This window comes from Sorex fumeus, unplaced genomic scaffold (genome assembly GCF_029834395.1).
Source record: "Sorex fumeus unplaced genomic scaffold, SorFum_2.1 ptg000037l, whole genome shotgun sequence".
Classification (NCBI taxonomy): domain Eukaryota; kingdom Metazoa; phylum Chordata; class Mammalia; order Eulipotyphla; family Soricidae; genus Sorex; species Sorex fumeus.
In genome coordinates this window covers 65,080,737-65,098,805 of record NW_026606094.1, presented here as the reverse complement: position 1 = coordinate 65,098,805, position 18,069 = coordinate 65,080,737, and the positions used below count along the sequence as shown (strand labels likewise).

At 41.4% G+C, this 18,069-nt stretch overlaps 1 non-coding gene across 1 annotated transcript; it reads right to left on the bottom strand.

Annotated features, from left to right (window-relative positions):
- Positions 1-17,244: 17,244 nt before the first annotated feature.
- On the bottom strand, positions 17,245-17,348 carry LOC130027857 (U6 spliceosomal RNA). The gene has a single exon (XR_008793078.1). It is a non-coding gene; the product is annotated as a U6 spliceosomal RNA (small nuclear RNA).
- Positions 17,349-18,069: the final 721 nt, after the last annotated feature.

Genomic DNA, 18,069 nt, shown 5'->3' with positions numbered 1-18,069 from the left:
AGGAGTGATCCCTGAGTGCAGAGTCATGTGTGACCCAAAAACTAAAAAAGTAATTAAAAGGTAAGACAGAGTGATTGGCACTTTAATTACATAACTGCTGAAGTCATAGCATTATTTCCAACTATATTCTTCTTGTGGAAATAGTCTCAAAAGTTTTTGCTAAGTTCAAGAGAGAAAATAAAGATCTTGTATCTTGGTGGAGGAGTATAACTATTTCATAGTAAGAAGGACATGTGTAGGATTGCACAGAACAACTGCCTTGCAGGTATGAGATCATGAATTCAATCCCTGGCACCAACCCATATGCCAAATGGGACCCAGTGGCACTGATGTTTTTGATGCCCAACTTGGAAAAACAGTGTTCAAGTGAGAGTGTACTGCAACTAACTACATGTAACCCGCCCACCCCCGTCATTGCAACAGCAACAAAGAGAATGGGGAAATTAAAAAACTGATAAAATTCCTCTCAACAAAAGGCTATGCGATGGGATATATTGCAGAAGTCATATTGAAAAGTGCAATCTTATAATCTATTCTTTAGCCACAACAACTCATGTCTCTGACAATACTATATTGTATGATTGAAATTTGCAGAGTAGAAGATAGAGGGATAGTATGGGGGTTAAAATAGTTGTTTTGCTTGTGGTTGACCTGCTCAATCCCCATTTTTTTTAATATGGTTCCCCAAGAGAAACCAGGAGTGAACCCTGAGCACAGAGTCAGGAGTATCTCATGAACACAACTCAGTGTGCCACTCGCCAAAAAGACAGAAATTTGCTAAGAGTAGATCTCATGAGTTTTACATTAATGGATTGATGATCTACACGCAGATAGAACTTTGAGATGCGGTAATCATTTCACAGTATATACATGTATTAAACCATCATATATTGCAAAAGAAAGATATTTGTGTTTTTAAAAGTCTCATGTTCCTTTGATGTACAGAATATACCACTGTCCTACCAGACATGAAGGCTTAATCTGAAGCTAAAATAATTGAGAGAAATACAGACTGGGGATTTAGTTTAAAGGATAAGACTTATACATGGCTGACCTGGGTTTGATCCCTGGCACCCCATATGATCCCTAGAGCCCCACTAAGATGATCCCTGAGCCCAAAGCCAAGAATAACTCTTCAGCACCACCTAATTTTTGAGATTAGAAAAGAATGACTGCAGAGAAAAATTCCAGAGACAGGACCCAGTTTATGCACCCAGGATTTACAGAAAATAATCCTTACAAACAACCTGTTTTTAACCAACCCTTTGTGGCCAGAATGAACTCAATTGCCAAATGCTCATTCAACCCCCAGTTAAGAGAATATAAAAAGAAAATTTTTCACCTTTCCCAGGATTCCTACTTAAGGGTACCCCATAACCCAACTGGCCTTACTCTGCCTTGCCCTTCAAATAAAATTTCTACTGAATCCAGCCCTCTCCTCTCTGGTTGCTGTTTTCAATCCTGACTGCCTGAACGGTGCCACAACACTGATATTCTCTTTTGTTTTCTAATTCTGGAAACTCCTAAGGCCACCCTGGGGGGCCTAGATAGTTGAAGTTCTTCTAGCTGGCATCTGGCTGTGCTGGTCACACCGGGTGTTGGGCTCCCCCCATACAGCCATTTCCAGTTTGTGGGAGGTTAAGCGGGTAGGGAGTCTTATTATGCTGAGTTCCGCTCTCCAGACTGGGTCTCACAGAACTCTGCTTTGCTGCATGTCGGCCGTTGCTGCTTCTGCTACTGAGTGCTTCTTACAGAGCTGTTTCCCCCATTGATAATCTTGTTCCTCATGAACAGAACTCCTAGACTTGGGGGACCTGTGAGGGTGGTCAGTCAGTGGTAAGGCTTCCAAAATTCTACTCTCGTTCTCAGACGAGAATCAGGACACACCATTTGGATTCCTTCCTTGAAAAAAAAAATGATCCTGTTATTCCCTTTTGATTCTGTTATTCCCTCAGGTGACAGGAAATAAAGAGTTTTTTATTCTTCAGGTGTCAAGAATAACACCATGCCTTCTGCTATGTCTTTTCTTCTTCTCCTTTTCCTTCTTCCCCATTTTCACTTTTTATCAGCTAGTCAGCTTTAGCACATACAACTGTCAGGAAATCGTTCTGATAGAAGTTTGATGTGACATAAGATAATAACTTGCATAGGAACTAAATGTTTGTTCCTTTTTTGAGGGTTTACCTAAGCAGTGCTCAGGCATGCTGAGGGGTCACTCACAGCTGAAAATGGGGCCTGTGCATGCAAGACATATACCCTGTATACCCCGACTCTGCTCTCAACCTGTCTCCTCTCCCTTCTAGTTGTTTCTAGCAGACTATAACTGACACAGGGCTACCTCTTCTAAAGAAAATGTACTTACATTCATCCTAACATTGGCTAATGAAAAGCATCAACTAATAGAAAATTGTACATTTTGATAAATTTATATTAATAATAATAATAATAATATTTGTCCACTTTTTATTAGGTCACATCTTTTAAGATGCTTAGAAATTATTTATATAAATGCATTCCTCCCTACTAAACAGAATTTTATTATTGTTACCATAAAAGATTTACTTATGAATATGACTTTTGACATATAGATTAAAAAAAAAAACAGAAAAAAAAACTGCCTATATCGCCAGTGTCTGGTCACATGGCTTATAACCATTGAAAGGTAAGAGGCGAGTAATTTAAGCTCACAACTAATCTTAACTTGCAAGCCATTTTCCTTCATAGAATCAACAGGAGCAAACATTTACTGAATTCTTACTATGTAACAATCACTGTCCTTATATGCTTCTTCATATCACCTCCTTGCATTTTTATAGGGCCCTCTGGGCCAGGCATTATCATTTGGACTTCACAAAAATTTAAGAACTTTGATTTTCAATGGCACTGTTAAGCGAGGAAAAAAATTACATTACATACTGGAAGAAAGTATTGGCAAATCACTTATCTGTTAAAAGGTTCATTTCCAGGATTTATAAAGAATTTTTAAAATTCAACAAGGGAAAACAGTGGGGGAAAGCACTGCACAAAATAACTGAGCAGAGGGTCAGAGAGATAGTACAATGGAAGGCACATGCCTTGTGTGTAGCCCACCCAGATTCTATCCTTGGCACTGCATTTGTTTCCCTGAGCACTGTCAGTAGGGATCCTGAGCACAGAGCCGAGTAGACGCTCTTCACCAAATAATACATATGCATGACTAGGAAATAAACACTTGAAAATATCTCCAATTCCACCAACAATCAGGAAAAAATTAATTTTAAAAATACTCTGGGCAGAGCTGAGAGTAACCCCTGAGCACTGCCGGGTGTGACCCCATCCCTCCCCCGATTCCTCAAATGTTAGCTTTTGGGTCACTCCCAGCAGTGCTCAGGACTTACTCTTGGCCCTGTGCTCAGTGCCATCTCTGGTGCTGTGGATCCAAAGAGGTTAACTGTGTGCAAGGCCTTACCCACTGTACTATCTCTCTACCCTGTGGAAAACATCACTTAAACAATACCATGGGACTGTAGGAGTGGGTCAGAGCAACAGTACACAGTGGGTATGCTGTTTGCCTTGCACCATCAGGAGTAAGCCCTGAGTACAGTCTGGTGTGGCCTCAAAATCAAGACCCCGCCCCCCCAAGCAGGTTAATAATTTAGCCACAAGAGGGAGTAAGATGTATAAAGCAGTGACAGAAGATTTTTTTTTAAATTTTTATTAGTGAGACATCATGAGGTACCGTTGTAGACTTACAAATTTTTGTGCTTGGGTTTCAATTATACAATGATCAAATACCCTTCCCTCCACCCAGTGCCCCTTTCGCACCACCATGGATCCCAGTGTCCCTCCCACTCCCCATCCCCCCCATCCCACCCTGCCTCTGTGGCAGGGCATCCCTTTTGTTCTCTCTCTCCTTTTGGGTGTTGTGATTTGCAAAAGAGGCAATGGGTGACAATCATGTTTGGTCTATAGTCTACTTTCAGCATGCTTCTCCCATCCTGGGAGGATCTTCCAACACCCTTTATTTGGTGCTCCCTTCTCTATCTGAGCTCCCTTTCCCCCTAGCATGTGTGGCTGGCCTCCAAGCCATGGAGTAAAATTCCTGGTACTAATCTTGGCCATTCTTGGGTGTTAGTCTCCTATTTTGTTACTTTATGTTCCCCAGATGAATGCAATCTTTCTATGTCTATCCCTTTCTTTCTGAGTCATTTCGCTTAACATGAAACTTTCCATGTAGTACCACTTGTATGTAAATTTCATGACTTCGTCTTTTCTAACAGCTACATAGTACTCCATTGTGTAAATGTACCAACTTTTCTTTAACCAGTCATCTGTTCTCAGTGACAGAAGATTTTTGATAAAAGATCTGAGGTCTAAGAATTCCCAGCAGTCTGTGGGACAGTGTTGCTCTCCTAGAGTCAGTTAGGTCCAGATGAGAGGACTCCTATTTCAAAGGCTAAGACAGCAACACAAGATCTGAAGGAACAGGAAAAATCAGCAAAACATGGCACCACCGGGGGCTGGAGCAATAGCACAGCGGGTAGGGTGTTTGCCTTGTACGAGGCACACCCGGGTTCTATTCCCAGTATCCCATGTGGTCTCCTGAGCACCACCAGGAAAAACTCCTGAGTGCAGAGCCAGGAGTAACCCCTGTTCATCGTCAGGTGTGACCCAAAAAGCCAAACACACAAACAAACAAACAAAAAACATGGCACCACCAAAGGATTACAATAAATTTCAGTAACCATCCCAAAGGTATGGAGAGCTCCAATAACACATACAAACTAACAATTTTAAGGAAGGCTAAAGAACCACCAGAAAAGACAGAAAGACAATTCAATGAAATTAGGAGAACAATACATGAATAAAGTTAGAAGTTTAACAGAGAAATAGAAATCATTAAGAAAGAGAACTGAACAAGTTCTGGAGCTAAAAAATAAACAAAAACAAACACTGTCTTCCCGTTGTTCATGGATTGGTTTGAGTGGGCCCAGTAACGTCTCCATTGTGAGACTTCTTGTTACTGTGTTTGGCATATTGAATACTCTCAGTAGCTTGCCAGGCTCTCTGAGAAGGGTGGAGGAATCGAACCCGACTCAGCCGGGCTGGCTGCGCACAAGGCAAACACCCTACCGCTGTGCTATCACTCCAACTTGGAGCTAAAAAATATAAAATGAAATAGAAAATACAGCAGAGAGCATCAGTAAAATAATGCAACAAACAGAAAAAAAAAGTTAGAGAATAGTGCTTTTTTTTTTTTTATATCAATAGATGCAGAGAAAGCATTTGACGAGATCCAGTATGCATTCATGATTAAGACTCAAAAAACTGGGAGTTGAAGGAACTTTCTTTAAAATAGTCAAAGTTATCTACCATAAGCCCACAGCAAGCATTACTTTCAATGGGAAAAAACTAAAGGTCTTTCCTCTAAGATCAGGCATAAGACAAGGTGGTCCAGTCTCACCATTTCTACTCAATATGGTACTGGAAGTACTTGCCATAGCAGTTAGGGAAGAAAAAAATATCAAGAGCATCCAGAAAGGAAAGGAAAAAGTCAAGCTCTCACTATTTGCAGATGATATGATACTATGTTTAGAAAATCCTAAAGACTCCACAAAAAAGCTTCTAGAAATAATATAGTTGTAAAGTGACCTATTACAAAATCAATACCCTAAAGTCTATGGCTTTCCTATATGAAAATAATTAAAGAGAAGAGATATTAAAAATATAATCCCATTCACAATTGTGTTTCAGCTTGGAATCAGCTTAACTAAAGAGATAGAGGACCTATACAAAGAAAACTACAAAATTATACTTCAAGAAATGGAGATATATCCCCTGCTCATGGATTGGGAGGATTAATATTAACAAAACAGAAATATACCCCAAAGCATTATACAGATTCAATACAGTCCCTATAAGGATGCCCATGACATTTTTCAGTAAAGTAGATCAAACACTACTGAAATTCACTGGAACAATAAACCCCCACAAGTAGCTAAAGCAATTCTTAGGGAAAAGAATGGGTGTCATCACCTTCCCCACCTTCTAACTGTATTACAAAGCAGTAGTGATTAAAACAACATGGTATTGGAATAAACACAGATCTGCAGGCCAGTGAAATAGAGTTGAACATCTTGACACAGACCCTCAAATATTCAATCACTTAGTCTTTGGTAAAGGAGCAAAAAATATGAAGTGGAGTAAGGAAGGTCTTTTCAACAAGTGCTGCTGGGAAAACTGGGCAGCTACATGCAAAAAAAAAAAAAATGAACTCAAGCCTTTTTCTAACACCAGGCACAAAAGTCAGATAAAAATGGATTAAAGACCTGACTATCAGACCTGAATCCATAAGGTATATGGAGGAAAATATAGCCAGAACCCTCCAAGACATTGAAGCTAAAGATATTTTCAAAGATAAAACACCACTGACCAAGCAAGTGAAAACTAAGAAGCTTCTGCACCTTAAAAGAAATGACAACTAAATTACATAGACAGTTCATGGAATGGAAAAATTATTTACCCAATACCCATATGATAAGGGGTTAATATCAAAGACATACATAAGGCATTGGTAGAACTTTACAAGAAAAAGTTGTCCAACCACACCATAAAATGGGGAGAGGAAATGAACAGAAACTCCCTCAAAGAAGAAATTCAGATGGCCAAGAAGCACGTGAAAAAAATGTTCTACATCACTGGTCATCAGAGAGATGCAAATCAAAACAATAATGAGATATCATCTCAAACCACAGAAATCGTTATCTTTATAAGATGTTTTTATAGTCTCAGAGTAACCACAGAACAAAAATCTACACAAAAGACAAAGAGAAGAAAATCAAAACAAACCACTATAGATTATTAATTCACAAAAGGAAGAAGACAGCATGAGAGAACGAGAGCTACAAAATAATCAGAAAATAATGCATTAGATAGCATTAGTGATTTTTATCTTTCAATAATTACCGTAAATGTTAGTGGATTCAGTTCTCCAATCAAAAGATATGGAGTGGGTCAGACACTTGCTTTGCATGTAGGTTCAATTCCTGGCACCTCATGTGATTCACCAAGCCCACCGGTGAGCAGTGGTGGGTATGGGTCCCAAAACCATAAACTGAACAAACAAACAAAAAAGAAACAAACAAAAGAAAAAAAAACAGGAAGCAAGAAGGAAATGGAAACACAAAGATCCAATTCTAGGGCTGAGGAGCTAACACACCCTTTTGTCTACCTTTTTGAGTTACGTTTACTTTTAGAATGTTAATGAACTCATCCTATTTTAACTTTGTTTCCCCTTGCCTTTCCTAGTTGTAGTGATAATTGATGTTGCATAGCAGGCAAGACAGAGATCAAATTCTTAGCTGTGGACAGAGATCCTAAACAGTAGGGGAGCCAGGAGGCTCAGGTCCAGTGGGCGGAGGCTGGGGATGCAAGTTACGGTGAGTGCTTGTGAAATAGGCGCTGCCATGGAACTAGAACCTCAGTACTGAGATTTTCATTTTTTTTAAAAAAAGTGTTTTAATTATTGTATTTTTATTATTTTTTTAAAAATTTTTTATTAGTGAAACACCATGAGGTACAGTTGTAGACTTACAAGTTTTTGTGCTTGGGTTTCAGTTATACAATGATCGAGTACCCATCCCTCCACCCGTACCCATTCTCCACCACCAATGATCCCAGTATCTCTCCCACCCACCCCCATACCCTCCATCCCACCCTGTCTCTGTGGCAGAGCATTCCCTTTTGTTCTCTCTCTCTCTCCTTCTGGGTGCTGTGGTTTGCAAAAGAGGCACTGAGTGGCAATCATGTTTGGGCTGTAGTCTACTTTCAGCATGCATCTCCCATCCTGGGAGGATCCTCCCAACACCCTTTACTTGGTTCTCCCTTCTCTATCTGAGCTGCCTTTTCCCCTAGCATGTAGTGCTGAGATTTTCATTCTGCATGGGAGGTAATCAAGAAATGAGCAAGAGGCCTGAGTGATAGTACAATGGGTACACTTGCTTTGCATGTGACCAATCCTGATTGAATTTCTGTCACCTCATATAGTCCTGTGAGATCGCTAAGAGTGATTCCTGAGTACAGAGCCAAGAGTAAGTCCTGAGCATCACTGGGTGTGGCCCAAATACTAAAAATAAAGAGCAAAGATGTATCTAGTCCTTCCTTTCCTTTCCTATTTTTGGGGAGCCTCCTCAGTAGTACTAAAGACTAGGAGTATATTGGGTCCAGTAGTGTGGGCCCTGATGGCTTCTGTGCTTGGTGTGTGTGTGTGTGTGTGTGTGTGTGTGTGTGTGTGTGTGTGTGACTCACCTTTTCGGAAAGAGCTTTACATCTGAGTTATGAAAGTAGAACCCTAAGTTTTGGAAATCTTTATCAATATGACAGGCAACACATGATTTTACAGGGTCAAAATTTCTTAACAAGATTAGGTAATCCTCTTTTTATTTCCTTTTGTAAATTGCCTATTTATAACCATTGTTCATTTTTCAAATTGATTTGCAAGCATTCTTTGCTGAGGAGGGTGTTAGGCATAATGAGCCTGAGAATATAAAAATGTCCAGTAAATTGTTGGTGAGGCAGGATGAAGACTCTAAGAAAAGAAAACAAATAAGCATATGCAGATACTCACCCGTACTGCAGCGGGGAAAGGGTCCAGCCGAGGCAAAGAAGTGTTCAGAGTGACCTGGAAAAACATGTCCTCATGTGACCCTTACCCATCACACTTCCTCTCACTTGACAATTGTGCCTGAGTTACATGACTGCAGGAAGTCAGATTTTCTTTCAGTTTTCCTCCCCAAGCACAGCCAATAAACCCCAGGGGTGCTGATCCATGTCCAAATTTTGTCCTTCTAATTGTTCACTTTTTTCTTTAGCGAGCTCAAAACTCAGTGTGCCCCCTTGAGGCCAGCAACTTCCACAGAGCGGTCCAGATCCCCACTCTAGAATGTGCTGCTGAGGCGGTGCTGGGCTGGCTATGGTCTTGATGAGTCCTGCTCTCTGTAACCTGATCCAGTCCTAGGATGTGTGCTGACCAGTCAGCTCCCATTGCTCAGTGACCATCCATACTGTTGCTACCGTGGCTGACCCTGATCCAGGCCAAGTCAAACAACTGTGGCTCAAATTATGCCACCAATATTGCAGATCCTGGCCCAGACAATGTTTGATCCTCATGGTGTGGAGAAGAAAGAGCACCACTCATTGTCAAATAGGACCCAACCACAGGATCTTCCAAGTCTCTTATTTGAAATTTAACCCTAATCCTAATGCTAATCCTAACCCTAACCTTAACCACCCTTACCTAGGCTTAGAACTAAATCTACCAATAAGCCTGAATTGATTACCCTATTCCTGACTTTTGTTTTGAATGTTGGACATAACTAAACCTAATCCCTAACCTTAACACAAACTCTAACCTTAATCCTAATCCTAACTCTAACCCAAGCCCTGTACCAGATTTAGGCTTAAATTTACAAATTAGCCTAAACTGAACAGTTGCCCTATCCCTAACTTTCTCTTTCAGTTTTAACATAGTCAAGTCTATATCCTAATTCTAACACAAACCCTAACTTTAAACATAAATCTAACCCTATATTATATACCTTACTATATAATAACCTTATACTATATAATAACCTTATAATAACCAAGACCTAAACCTACCAGTTAGCCTAAATTGAACATTTGCTCTCTATCTTTCACTTTCAACTTACACATTGCCAAACTTTAAAAAAAATTGTATTTTAAGTTTAGTCACTGAGAATTAGAGTTTTTCATGATTGGATTTCAAGAGCCATAAAATGTTCCAACACCAATCCCTTCACCAATGTCTCCCACCCACCAGTCTGCCTATATGACACATTTTTTTTTCAAATTTCAGGCACTCTCTTTTGTAATACCATTACTGAGAGGGTTTCATGCATATCACTTTACCACCTTTCAGCACCCTGTCCTCCTCCTGAGTAACCACTTCTCTCTACCATTGTTGCAGTGTTGCCTCTTCCCACTGCTCACTCTCCTACTGAAGACCAGTTCTCCTGCTCTTCATTTCTACTTCTTCTAACATTTGTTATTCCCCTACTATGTTTCCTTATAGCCCGCATGTGAGCGAGATCATTCTGTGACTGTCCCTCTCCTTCTGACATACTCAGCATGAGACTCTCCAGATCCACCCGCGGAGCAGCAAATTGCATGATTTCATCTTCTCTTACTGCGGCACAACATTCCACTGTGGATATGTACCATCGCTCATTATGCAGTCATCTATTCTTAGGTACTTGGGTTGCTTCCAGACTTTGGACATAGCCAAACTTGAACCCTAACTCTAACACAAACCCTCATCCTAACCCAAATTTTAAATATATATATATATACTTTTTCCTGGAATAAAAGAAACTTTTATTGAAGTGGCAGGATACACTCACAGTCAATTTTTGATAGAGTTTCAGGGAGCAGCGGTTGCAGGCAAGTGGTGGTGGAGCAGGCGAGCTGCGGCCAAGCTGGTACCCTGGCCCTGAGGCTGCGTGGTTAGGAACGGCCCCTGGGAGTGCTCCACCCGCCTTGCATGTTCAAGCGCTCCCAGTTCTGTAGGGTTGTAAAGCGCAGGCTTAAGGCCCGTCCTGCCAGCCGTGAGGTACCAGAATCAACTCTGCAGTCACGTGGCTCCCAGGCTCCCTCTTGTAGCTTTGGCCTCCAGCGGAGGCGGCTCCAAGTAGTATGTGTCACCCAGCACCCAGAAACAGAGGGAGACTGACTATTTCAATTTGCACCCCTCGAATAAGTACCTCCACCAGCCGAGGGCATCAGAAGTGCACTCGCATGCAAGCACAGGTAGGCATCTAGCAGGTGCCTGGCTGGGTAGAGCGTTTCCCCCACCAGGCCCAGGTACTCCTGCATCCAATCGAACGAGTCTGTCTACCACCTGTGCACTCAGGGCCTTAAACGTGGCATGTGTTCTTCTGGAAAAGTTGTCTCCCTGGCCCCTGAATTGCAGTTTTAGTCAAGAATTAATGCACTGTTTAAGTTTTCAAGGCTTAAATTCCAGCTTTACCACTTACTACCTGCATGACCTTATTGGTTCTAGTGTCCTCATTGAAAACAGGGCTAATAAGTATCCACCTCACAATGTTAGAGGAAGGAAGAAATGAGTCAATGGAGTCCAAAATACAGTGGCAGAAACCTCCCAGTCATGGAGAAGATACGGAAGTAATAAGAACTTCATATCAGATGGGCTTGGGTTTCAATCTGGACTCAGCTTCTGATATAACTGCTGTGTAAATGGACCCAAATGCTTTCCTATGCCTAACTTACAGCTTGTGTTAGTAAGCTTTTAAAGTATGAGTTGTTTTAGTATTAAGTCTGTTTTTTTTTCTTTTTGGGTCACACCCGGCGATGCACAGGGGTTACTCCTGGCTCTGCACTCAGGAGTTACTCCTGGTGGTGCTCAGGGGACCATATAGGATGCTGAGAATTGAACTCGGGTCGTGTGCAAGGCAAAGGCCTTACCCGCTGTGCTATCTCTGCTGTGCTATCTCTCCAGTCGCTTAGTATTAAGTCTGAAACAATGTACCTTCTGTGATGAGCCCTTCCTCATTTGATAGTACTGATTGATCCTAAGTGACCTATTATTTCAATAAAAATAAGACACAATGCTTGGAGTATAGTGATTTAGACTCCCCCACCTTGAGGATAGTTTCTTTGCAGTCTCTTAAATTAATGGCTCACCAAAGGAGCATCACAATACTCACAAAGGGACACTTAATTCTAAGAAGAAGTTGGAAAGGTCACAAATAACAGGTATCCACCCTGACTTTATCTTCCAAATTTCCCATCAAAGAAATATGAATGTCTGTTTAGGAGGTAAATACAAAGACCATTTGCTGGCACTGTTTTTAATAAATAAAGTTCAGTAGGGGGTTGCTTCTGGGTTTACCCAAAGACACCCCAAGTGCAATCCAAGTAATCCCCCAAGTATCCTGATCTCCATTCCAAGGTTATTCCTATTAATTCCAGAATTAATTCCAAAATAATTCTAAAATAATTCCAAAATCACTTTTTGTCTCTCACAGTTATATTTGAGTATATGATCTCTTGATGGCTTCATTATTGATCAGAGTCTACAGAAGAGGGAAATCTGATAAGTGAATGATCCCAGAGATTTTAGTGACTTCTAGAACTACATTTTACAGTGGGTGCTGGGAAGAAATAAAGTGAATAAATCCCATCCTAATAAGAATTTAGGGTGACAATTTTGCTCCATGGCTTGGAGGCTAGCCACACATGCTAGGGGAAAAGGCAGCTCAGATAGAGAAGGAAACACCAAATAAAGGGTGTTGGGAGGATCCTCCCAGGATGGGAGAAGCATGCTGAGAGTAGGCTATAGACCAAACATGATTGCCACTCAATGCCTCTTTTGCAAATCACAACACCCAAAAGGAGAGAGAGAACAGAGGGGAATGCCCTGTCACAGAGGCAGGGTGGGATGCGGGGGATGGGGGTGGGAGAGATACTGGGATCCGTAGTGGTGGGAAATGGGCACTGGTGGAGGGATGGGTATTTGATCATAGTATATTGAAACCCAAGCACAAAAATTGTAAATCTACAACTATACCTCATGGTGTCTCACTAATAAAAAAATAAAATAAATAAATAAAGAATTTAGGGTGACAAAAATTTTAGAGTTGGAAATGTGTTTAAGGCCCTTGACATCTCAAAAGTTCTGTTCTCTGTGTCCAAAAGATTCTGACATCCCAGTGACCAGAGTCTTAATGTCTACGTTAAGCTATCTTCTGAGCAATCTGAGTGAAAAACAGGGTACCTGTGTGGGTGCAAAGATTTTCTTCTTTTGGTTTTATGCCTTTATTTGGTGTAGAAACTTTTCCTTAGAACAAATGAAACATCAGATGAAAATGATACCTTTTAACTTGAGGTGAATAGGCAGAGATATGCTCTTCCCTTATAATTCTTTCTATTAGCGAAGTTTAGTCCTGCCTGATGTGAAGGCAGAAAGTTGTTCTTTTGTGTGTATGTTTTATTATTATAGCAGGCCCAAATAGCAAACAGTTTAGTCCAAAAGATGTATCGCTACCCTGAAATTGCTCAAGTCATAGTTCAAACACCAGCTTCCTTTTGAGCTTTATGGAGAAGGCCATAAAAGGTTTCCTTTTTGCTAAGTATCTGGGTTTCAGATGAGTACTTGTGGGACTCCTGATTTACTGGACTTCCTGTCAGCTTTCTGTGATAAAATGGAAATCAATTTTCAAGTGTAAGACTTTTTGCAACAGAACTCACAGATCAGAATCAATTTTTGCTTTTCTCACAAGGATTCAGAGTAGGACTCCCTCTCACACTATTAAACAGTCCCTGGCAGAGGCTTCTGCTTGGTGCGTCTGAGAGCTCTTGGAAGAGGCTTTAATAGAATCATGCTTCTTTCCTCTAACACACCAGTAATTCATAGTCGATTTATAGCAGTTTCTGAGATAGGCAATTTTCAGTCCCAGGGGACATCAAAATGAAAAACACATGAAGTGAAGTGTTTAATTGCATCAGCCCAAGGATTAAGCAAAAAAATTTGTTTTTTACTTTGAGACTATGATAGCAAAACAGCTTTCTGTTTGAGAACTTAATTATATAATTACTTACAAAATAAATGTCTAGCATAGATTTGTGTCATTTAGAATTGTAGTAGGGAAAATATTGGCAAACAAGCCTGTTCAATTCATTTCTTATTTTTTCTTTTGGTTTTATAGGCTACACTGGTGATTCTCAGGGGTTACTCCTGGCTCTGCACTCAAGAATCACTCCTGATGGACTCAGGTGACCATATGGGATTCTGGGGATCAAACCTGGGTCAGCTGTGTGCAAGGCAAGTACCCTACCCACTGTACTATCACTCTGACCCTGTTCATTTCTTATAGTCACATATCTTCTAAAAAGCTGTAACAAATAGATCCCATAATCTGTCTCAAAATGATAGGTTACTTGGGGGTATGGTGCCGCCAGCAGGTCAATTTGTACCTGCGAAGCGAGTGCATCAGCAGTTTGATGGCACCGTCAGGCATTCAGATACCCTAAAATTGCTGCTGTGCCTTTGGCCAGACCCCAAAAACTTGGAGCAAAGTTTACCAAGAAAGTAAACAACCAAAAGGTAGGTATGTGGGAGACACACCCACAAACCACCTCTGGCTCAGCTATATAATTGGAGGCATGGCCTCTCTGGTTCCTGATCAAAATGCTTAATGGCTCATGATCCCAGAGACTCAGAAAGGAATCTCAGAACCCAAAGGCTTTTGGAAGAAATGCGTCCTGTTCCTGCAGTAGGTTACTGGCACTAGGCCATTCCAGGTGGGAATAGGTTTCGTGCCTTGGTCTGTTCCCCTTGGCAGCCCAGTGACCATCATCCCCCAGAGGCCACTGGACAGTCAGGCTTGGGTCTGCAGTGACAAGACACGCGGGGCCTCACCAGATGGGGGTGGAACCAGTCCTTTCCTCCCCATCCCAGCGAGACCCCAAGTCGCCACCTACAAACAGCCTCTCTGCCTCCTATCAAACTGATTAACAGCCATGATCCCAGAGACTCAGAAACAAATCTCGAAACCCAGAGGCTTTTGGCAGAAATGCATCTGGACTGCATACAAGGTGGCTGCTGCCTTAGAGCTTCTTGGGAAGCCAGGTATGAGCCGGTGGTTACGGGGCAACTGCAGTCTCATGGGAAGGGGGGCAGTACCGGCTCATCCTTCATGTGCTACTGAGGTCACGAGTTGCCCCCATGAGCGGCTCTCCGGCACGGCCATGGCTCCAGAGGCAAAAGGACTTAATCCAGAGCCCGGCAGCTGTGGCAGAAAAATGAATGGACCATGCATTAAACTATGCCACCATGCCTCCCCAGGAGGGAAAGGGTGTTGCTCCCTTCTGCCTTCCCCCGCCTCCCTGAAGCAATGTGGCCACCGCCTCAGAGCTTCTTGGAAAGTCAGGTGTGAGCCAGTGGTGACAGGGTAACTGCAGTCTCGTGGGAGGGGGGGCGGTACCGGCTCGTCCTTTGCACCCTCGTCATGAGTTGCCCCCCACGAGCTGGTCTCTGGCACAGCCATAACACCAGATGCACAGAAACCAATCTCGTAATTATCTGGCTCTTTGCAGAAATCCAAAATCACGAGGCCGCTATTGCGGCCACGTGAGATTATATGATTCTCATAACCAGCTATAGAAAACAAAGTATTTCACAATGCCTTTTCAGCAATTCTGATTGTTGGGGGGAGGGGAAACTCTAAACAATAATGGTGCATCTTTTGTCGAAATAATGAATGTAATCAATGTAGAGAATAGTGAAGTGGAAATCATCTGCCTCACAGGCATTGGGAGGGGTGGAAGGGGGGGTATATTGGGGTTCTTGGTGGTGAAAAATGAGTACTGGTGAAGGGAGAGGTGTTTGGTCATTGTGTGACCGAGACTTAAACCTGAAAGCTTAGTAACTTTTCCCACAGTGATTCAATAAATAAATATAAGAAGAGAAAATGATAAATAAAATTATGAAAAAAAAAGTAAGATGGAGTTCATGCCCAATTCAATCAGTTAATCAGTGGCTGAATAAATAGCAGTACTCCTACATAAAAAATAATAGGTTACTTAAACATTTATAATATTTTATATCCATTTACTTTTATTTAGACTATCTAATGGTGCTCACAAGGCCCAGGGGACCCAAAAGATGATTCTCTGCCAACCAGGTGACTGATTCAATACATTAGCACTGCTCAGCCCTGTGATGGTGGTGATACTGGGGCCAACAGCAGATGCCAGGAGTCTCCAGGCCTGTATTCACTGATGCTCAGAGACCATGTGGTACAAAGAATCAAACCCACCTAGCCTACACTCTAACCACTGTACTGTCTCCTGGTCCTCAACTGGGGTCCTTCCTTCCTTCCTTCCTTCCTTCCTTCCTTCCTTCCTTCCTTCCTTCCTTCCTTCCTCCCTTCTTCCCGCCCTCCCTCCCTCCCCCTTCCTCTCTCTCTCTCTCTCTCTCTCTGGAATGAAACTTATTTAGAAAGACGTGAGAGGAGAGAAAGAGAGAAGTATGTTTTCAAGAGAGAACACAGATTTCTCCAGAACGGAAATTAGTAAGCAAAGAAACATAGAGGCAAGCAAGGTACATGTTCCAGGGAGAACATGGGCTTGAAGAGCAGCAACCTGGCCCAAGTTTACTTAAAAAAAAGACTATTTTAATTTATTATTGTTTTTATTTTTAGAATGGTTTTAACAGAGAAATTGAGCAGGAGTACACATAGTTCCTATATATCCATTCCTTCCCTCCTCATTGCTTCCCCTTCACAATTTCTCCTGTTATTAGGAAGCATAATATTTAGTTTATTGAATATTACCAATAGTCATAGATAAATAATTATTGGCATCTTATATTAGTGTGGTACATTTGTTAAAATCAGGAATCAGTATTGATCAATTATTATTAACCAAAGTCCAGAGTTTACATTTGAGTTCACTCTTTGTGGTGTGTAATCTATAGGTTTGAACAAAATTTCTGTGACTTGTATTCATCAATAGAGTCATCCAGAGTAGCTGTCTTGAAGCTTCCTGTGTACTGTACATTCATCCCTATTGCTCTAACCTATGGCAACTACTAAACTTGTCTCCATAGTTTGACTTTTCCAGAATGTTCTGTAGTTGGAACTATTCAGCATAATATCTTCCAGATGTTTTCCCCCTCTCTTTGAAATACTCATTTAAGGTTAATTTGTGCATTTTTGTGTTGGTCTTATTGATTCTTATTGTTGAATCATATTTCATTGAATGGACATACAGAAGCTTGTTTATTCACTTGTTTGTTTTCAAGTTCTGGTATTTAGGAATAAACCTTGCTATAAACATTTGTGTGCAGGTTTTGTGTGGGCATAAGCTTTTAACAACTTTGGATAAATAGCAAAAAGCATTATTACTTGGTCTTGTGGAAAGAAAAAGAGATGAAGAACCTCCATTTTAAAAGACATTATGTTTTGGGGCTGGAGCTATAGCACAGCGGGTAGGGTGTTTGGCTTGCATGCGGCCGACACAGATTCGATTCCCAGCATCCCATATGGTCCCCTGAGCACTGCCAGGAGTAATTCCTGAGTACAGAGCGAGGAGTAACCCCTGTGCATTGCCCGGTGTGACCCAAAAAGAAAAAATAAAATAAAGTTTTTTAAAAAGTCAATATGTTTTAAAAATTTTAGATCACCCACAGTATTGCTTAGATATCATGTCTTTTTTTTTTTCTTTTTTAAAAACATGCAACGCTTCACTAACTGGTGTGTCATACTTGCACAGGGGCCAAGTTAATCTCCTGATCATTCCAGTTTTAGCCTATGTGCTTCCAAAGGAAGCGCTCATGAGTTTTTAAAGATAGGAATATAGGCAATAACAATAATGATTGTCCAACACATTTTGGGAGCATCTTTAAAGTGCAAGCAGGGTAATAAGTGACGGAGGCACAATGTCAAAAATGATCCCCATTAAGAAAGTCAAGCCTAAGGGCCTAGTTTGTGGCTGATTGGTAGAGTGCCTGACCAGCAGGTGTTAGGCCTTGAGTGTGATATCTGCACTTCCGTGTGCCTCCCTGATGCCACAACAAAGCATGTTATGTCCAGAGCACTGCAACCAAGAATGTGGGTACATTGCAGCTGACCCATGTGACCTCCATTGAATACCACAACCAAGGGTAGGAGCCCCACAACTAAGAATACAACAGTCAGTGATTTAAACAACAGCAACAAAGGAAAGGGCAGGAGGAAATAAAGAGACACAAGCACATGTAGCTCACTGTCAGTCAGTAATCACAGAGAAAACCCCACAGTGCTGTCATTTTTGATTACCTCTGGGTGCTCAGTCCTTGCTGGGCCAGTAGATGTCATTGTGGTGTAGGCCAGATAAACTGATCAGCTCACTAGAAGGCATGGAATTCAGAAAATGCTTTCTCTTAGTGCAGTATATTCAATCCATCTTTGAAAGGCATCGTGTAGATCATTCCCTTTTACTGCCACACACAGCTGCCATCAGAATAAACTTGTGCTTATTTTAAAAATTAAAGGCTTTAAGGTATAATTAAAA